General features: G+C 36.3%; 1 pseudogene; it reads left to right on the top strand.

The window, feature by feature from the left end:
* Positions 1 to 5,029, top strand: part of LOC107582556 (lysyl oxidase homolog 3-like) — a 25,052-nt pseudogene extending 20,023 nt beyond the window's left edge.
* Positions 5,030 to 6,653: the final 1,624 nt, after the last annotated feature.

The following is a 6,653-nucleotide window of genomic DNA, read 5'->3' as shown; positions in this document are numbered from 1 at the left end:
TATATTAGTTTACAAAAAAATATTTAGTCATGTTTTACACCAGAAGAAATCAATTAGAAGATTTTTTAAGATAATTGTGACATTATTCTCATGACAGTAAAGGTTTAAGGACATTTATGTTTCTGCCCAAATTATCATTACCATGGTGCAAAAATGTATAAATAAACAATAAAATAAATACTTAAAAAAAAACTTTTTATAAAGTATAATTTATTTTTCTAGCTTTCTAACTTATTTTATTTTGGGGTGAAGTGGCCTGGTCTTCCTTTTTTTTTTTGTGCAAATTTCCTCCCAAATTCTCACTACTGTAATCCAAAAATAAATAAATGAATGAATTTTTTTCTTTTTCTTTCTTTTATTGTGTGGTGGGGGGTGGGAGGGGTGAAATGACCTGGTCTTCAAGTGCAAAAAAAGTAGTTATGAAAATAGCATTTCAAAATGGAATGTGACTGACAATCTCTTCATAGTAAACTGTAAATCACCATCTGTCTGTTTGTTTGTGTTGCGTGTTTGCTAAGGAAACATGGTATTGGGACAGCAGTAATGTGACAGAGATGGTTATGAGTGGAGTGAAATGTACAGGAGATGAGATGTCTCTCAGCCAGTGCCAACACCACAGAACGGTCAGCTGCCAGAAAGCAGCAGCGCGGTTCTCTGCAGGAGTTATCTGCTCAGAAAGTGAGTAACCTTACACATATGCACACACAGATACAAAGAATTTGATTGTTTGATATTAAGCTTGTATTTAGATCAACAGCACTAGGACTTTTCACTGATTGTAGCACTCTGCCAGTGTTTGTGCCTTTCAGATAGACTGTCAGTCTTTGTGTTAATGATGGGGATTTTTCAGTGAGACCTTTGCAGGTTATGTTTACAAAAGTGACTGTCTTTATAAGTGAGTCACTGAATCATTTATTCAACTGATTAGGATAACAGTACTGATTAATTCAGGAAGTGACTCTCTGCAGCTGAATGTGCCTGTGAACCTACTATATAGTAGATGTGAAAAGCTACTGTATAGTAGATGTGAAAAGAGTAGTTGTGTCCAAATTCATAGTATTAATAAAACAGTAGACGAACAATACATGCATGATGTACTACTTCTGGCGAGATCCAATGGACACTTTACAATCCCATAAGAAAAATGTTGTCATGTTGTCATTCAAATTTAATTTATACTATCTACATTCGTACTATATAAAACATACTTTTTAAAAGATTTCAAAGTAGGTTCTTCAGCAAATGTAGTACAGTAACAGTAACCTTCTTTATGAGTGAGTCACTGAAACATTCACTTAACTGATTTGTTTAAAAACCCTCATTCACTGTGCTGTGCTCAGAAATGCACATTCATTTTGCTTGGGCTTTGTTTGGAACTATTTTTGTTGACTCTGGAAAAAAATTGACAAAAGTTATATCCCAAATGATGGCCTAAACACTATGCACTTATACTATACAATATGTACTCTTCCCTTTATTGTACAACACTTCCACACTTCATTTTTTTGTTAATCAAGTGTGTCATCCAAGCATTTGCACTTTTTCTTTTTGGAATTTTAAGTGTGAATACACTACTCACGCTATTTATATTAAAATGGCATATAGTAGTGCATAAGTTTGTGAATTGGGAAGCAGCTAATTGGCAATATTGTGTTTAAAGTGTAGGTCACTCAGTATTAACTTGTTTATAGAACTGCTGTATAAAAGCAATACCATATTTAGAATCTAGTCCAGAGTCTAGTTCAGTCAAACAGTATAAGAGTCAAAACTGACTGTTTTGCAAGAGTTATTCATAATATGTTTATAGATGGCTGGAATTCTCACCTCTCAGACAGTCAGTCTGCTGCTGATGGTAGATCTAGAGCTGTGGTCAGTCTGCTGTTTATCTTTCTCTGAGCACTGGTCTCTAATTAGTGAACCTCACATGGCAAAGTCTTGACTTCAAATTACTTACACCTGTCTGGATTATGTACGAGACAACATATCATTTTCTCAACTGTTGTGTGTTGAGCACAACTGTTTGTTCAGACATTAAAACCTCAGACATCCAGTTCAGTGACCAACATGCAATGTCAAAATAGAAACAAAAATCAAAATCAAATTCTTGGACCAAGGCTATATTTTTCTTTGAACTTTCATTTTACATTTGCAGCATGCGGTTTCAAGGTTTTTGCATATTTTTTTAGCTTGATCTTAAAATGTACAATTTTATTTCCCCAGCTGCATCTGATCTAGTGCTGAACGCATCGCTAGTGCAGCAGACGACGTATATAGAGGACCGGCCGTTACACATGCTGTACTGTGCAGCAGAGGAGGACTGTCTGTCCAAGAGCGCTGCTAAAGCTAACTGGCCTTACGGTCACCGCCGCCTGCTCCGCTTCTCCTCACAGATACACAACATCGGACGGGCTGACTTCAGACCTAAAGCAGGCCGTCACTCATGGGTCTGGCACGCATGTCACGGGTAACCATACTGTTAAAAATCATTTAAATAATTGTCATTCCTGTTGTGTTGAAAATCTGGGTACACTTTTTGTGCTGCTGGTCAAATTGACCCCCACTGGTTTTCATGCAGTTCACCAAAAATCAAAACTAATGTAAAAACAGAAAACCTCTACTGTAGCTGGTCAGAGACTAAAAAATATAAAATATAAGAAATTATGAACTCCTATTGTGTTAAAAAAATTGTTCCTACCTTTGTTTTAGAGGTAAGTTTCCCTTACAAAAATTAACCATGGTTTTACCACAAATAGATCCAAAAATCCATAGTTACTATAGTTAAACCAAGGTAACCACAAATTAACCATGGTTTTGCTACACTAACCATAGATTAATCATGGTTAAAAACCATGTGGTTTTACAAATGCTTCTTAATATGCCAAAAATACATGATGGTAACTACACTTTTACCACTATAAAATCATGGTTCATTTTCATAAGGTTTGACTCAAAATTAGCTGCACAGAAACAAAATAAAAACATTTCTTTGACATTTCCCTATTTGCACACTGACATGCCACATCTAAGTATAAATAGTATGTAACATTAAATAGTATTTATCGATACTTGTAATTGGTGTAAATAGCATCTGCCTTTTTCAGTGTTACAACAGAATAGTAATTGATATCCAAAAATCTAACATCTAATTTTGACTGTGAAGCTTAAATAGATGAAGAACAGTGGATTTTCCTTGGATAATTTAATTAATTGGATGAATCTTCATAGTTTAGTCTTTGACAAGCTACAATAAAAGTTTTTCAACTCTTTACTGTTTTTCAGTGTAGCTTTTTGGTGAATTGCATGGAAACCAATGGGGAGTAATTTTGACCCCAACACAATTGATGTAACCAGTGTAATTTTATATAGTCTTTCCAAAACACGTCCATGTGTTAAAGGGGTCATATGATTTAAATTTTTCCTTTCTCTTTGGAGTGTTACATAGTATGGACATCTTCACACACTATGACCTGATGTCTGCCAATGGCACTAAAGTGGCAGAAGGACACAAAGCCAGCTTCTGCCTGGAGGACACAGATTGTGACGAGGGTAAATCACACTCATCCAAATACACATTTACAGTCAGCTCTGTTTACTTAGACATATTTTCACTTGTGTAAATATCTGTATTTATTCTAGGTGTTTCCAAGAGATATGAGTGTGCTAACTTTGGTGAGCAGGGCATCACAGTGGGATGCTGGGATTTGTATCGCCATGACATTGATTGCCAGTGGATCGATATTACTGATGTCAAACCAGGAAATTATATCCTTCAGGTCAGAGAATGGGTGCAGATCATTGTCCCCAGTCACCAAAAACATGTATTCTGTTGATTTAAAAGTATTTAGACTTGTTTTCACTTCTTTCCAGGTTGTGATAAATCCTAACTATGAGGTTGCTGAGAGTGACTTCACAAACAATGCCATGAAATGTAACTGCAAATATGATGGGCACAGGATCTGGATCCATAACTGCCATATTGGTGAGAGACGAATACAAAGCCTTAAAGAAATAGTTTACCCAAAAATGAAAATATGTAGATGAGTTTGGAGAAATTCATCACTTGCTCACCAGCGAATGGATGCCGTCAGAATGAGAGTCAAAACAGCTGATAAAAACATCACAATAATCCTACACAACTCCAGTCCAAATACCATTTTATGCACAGTTCACATATTATATACTGCAAAAATAGTAAGAGTATATCAGGGTAATATGCTATTCTGAATATTGTCTTACTCTTGTTTTATTGGAAAGGTGCTTTAATTGAATGTCAAATACTGAAAGATTTATTTTCCCTTCTTTATTTCAGGTGATGCTTTCAGTGAGGAGGCTGAGAAGAAGTTTGAGAAATACCCTGGACAACTTAACAACCAGATCTCATAATAGCATATTGAGACAATCTTAATATGTAGGTTAATCCAGAGTCAAATATTTATTCATTCAAACCAGCCATAAACTAATTAACTTCTCACATTGCAATTACAGAAATCCTAAAATCTACAGTATCCAAAGTTTTTACACCAAGAGTATAGCTGTATTGACATTACCTATAATTTTTTATGAAAACAGAACTCCAAAAAACACTCTGGGCTACTGAGTCTGGCTTGAGTAGTGTGAAGATTAGATGTAAATGAACAGTATTACAGCCTGCCGTCTGTGTTTACAGTGCAATCAGGTGCTTATTTTCTGAAAGGTTTAAAAAGCCTTGTCGATGCATCACACAGCTCGTGTACTGCTGTCTCTGTGAGTTAAAAATACTTGAATGTTTTGTACTCCAGATGAGCATTCGTGTTTAAAAGCTGTTGCAAAGTGTGAATGTACGTTATGCTTCAAAGCTCTGACTCAACTCCTATTTTATTTTCAAACGCTTTCATGTATGACTTGTTAAATCTTCAGTGCTGTGTTTTTACACGCTGTCCTAGATTTGTCTTTTTACTGAACTGGTTATGCATTCATGTGTTCAGCTAATATTTCATGTCACATGCAACTCTGTTAAAGATGAAAAATAAAGTGTTATTTAAAGTTGTAATTCAAATCATTTCAAGTTTCATGAGCCATTAAACAAATAAATGGAAATAATAAATGATCAGTCATGACTCGTTACATTACAAAGGCCTCTGCTTAAGACTCATAAAGCCAAAACAGCTACACAGTGCCTTAGTTTTTTATTGTCTTAATTTTCTTTTGTTCTAGTAATGCATAGCAAACACCCTGAAAACCCTAGCAACTGCATTGCAATCTGAATTATTTGAAAATCAAAACATAGCATTCGTCACTCACAAGTACAGATTTGCCTCCTTCTGGGCTTTTTTCTGCAGTCTTCAACTGTTGGCGAGGGGAAAATCAGGGCTAAATGAGTATAACGTGCGGTTGTTGCTGGTAGCCATTGACTTCCATAGTATGGAAAACAATACTATGGAAGCCAAAGGCTACCAGCAACTGTTTGGTTACCAACATTCTTCAAAATAACTTTTGTGTTCAACAGAAGAAAGAAACTCTTACAGGTTTGGAACAACTTGAGGGTGAGTAAATGATGGCAACGTTTTCATATTTGGGTGAACTATTCCTTTAAATAAACTTGTCTGTGATCCAAGTCCTGCAGTGTGAAATGTGTTTCGACCGGAACTGACACGGCTTACGACAGACAGTTGTGTAACATGCGAAGAACAGCAATCACACGACTTCTGAAAAATCATGTAGTCTAGTTTGTGGAAGGCTTAACGCGATGATATTAATTTTGAAAGTGATGAAAGTGTACTTGGTCACATTTTCTGAAAGCACTGTGAATATATAATGATCCAAAAACTTTGATATTCCAATGTTTTATTGTGAAGTCAAAGCGGTTTGCAAAATGTATTAAAATACATTGAATACAAAAAAATCTGCAATGTTGGAATAAGAGCACCCACTTTTATTATGGCAGCCAAATGTTCATTCATCTCATGATAAACTGTGTTTCACACAAATATTTAGACGTATTCCTTCAAAAACAATATTGATACAGTGTAGTTTGAGAGGACACACTGATATTTATCCAGTGTAATGCTCAGAATCATCCACACGGATTCATACACTTCCAAAAGTCATAACATTTTGACTACACAAGCGTCCAGCTTTGCTACTATACTGTTCAGCCCTATTACCTTCTTGAAACTCTCCAACGATTATCTCCAACTATAATAATTATTCAAATCATCTTTCGCTTCTCATTTCTCACTCAGCCGAACCATTTATTACTCTCTTATTTATATGCGTAAGCTTCACGGGACGTCACTCTGTGTGTTCAGGGGTCATGTGCAGCATGAGGAGGTCGGCCCCCCGCCGGACCACCACGTTTATGCTGTCGCTTGTTCCCTATAATAATTATTCAAATCATCTTTCGCTTCTCACTCAGCCAAACCATTTATTACTCTCTTATTTATATGCGTAAGCTTCACGGGACGTCACTCTGTGTGTTCAGGGGTCATGTGCAGCATGAGGAGGTCGGCCCCCCGCCGGACCACCACGTTTATGCTGTCGCTTGTTCTCACAGCGTTATAGATCTCCTCTGACGAGTTCACCTTTGACCCGTTGATCTCAACAATAACATCTCCTGGTTTCACTCCAGCTCTGTGAAACAGAAAACAGGAAATGACATCGACAACAGGAGGACT

Source organism: Sinocyclocheilus grahami, unplaced genomic scaffold (assembly GCF_001515645.1).
Source record: "Sinocyclocheilus grahami isolate Dianchi unplaced genomic scaffold, SAMN03320097.WGS_v1.1 scaffold45.1, whole genome shotgun sequence".
NCBI classification, from domain to species: Eukaryota; Metazoa; Chordata; class Actinopteri; order Cypriniformes; family Cyprinidae; genus Sinocyclocheilus; species Sinocyclocheilus grahami.
Note: the sequence above shows the minus strand (reverse complement) of the source record. Positions and strands in the feature narration are given on the sequence as shown.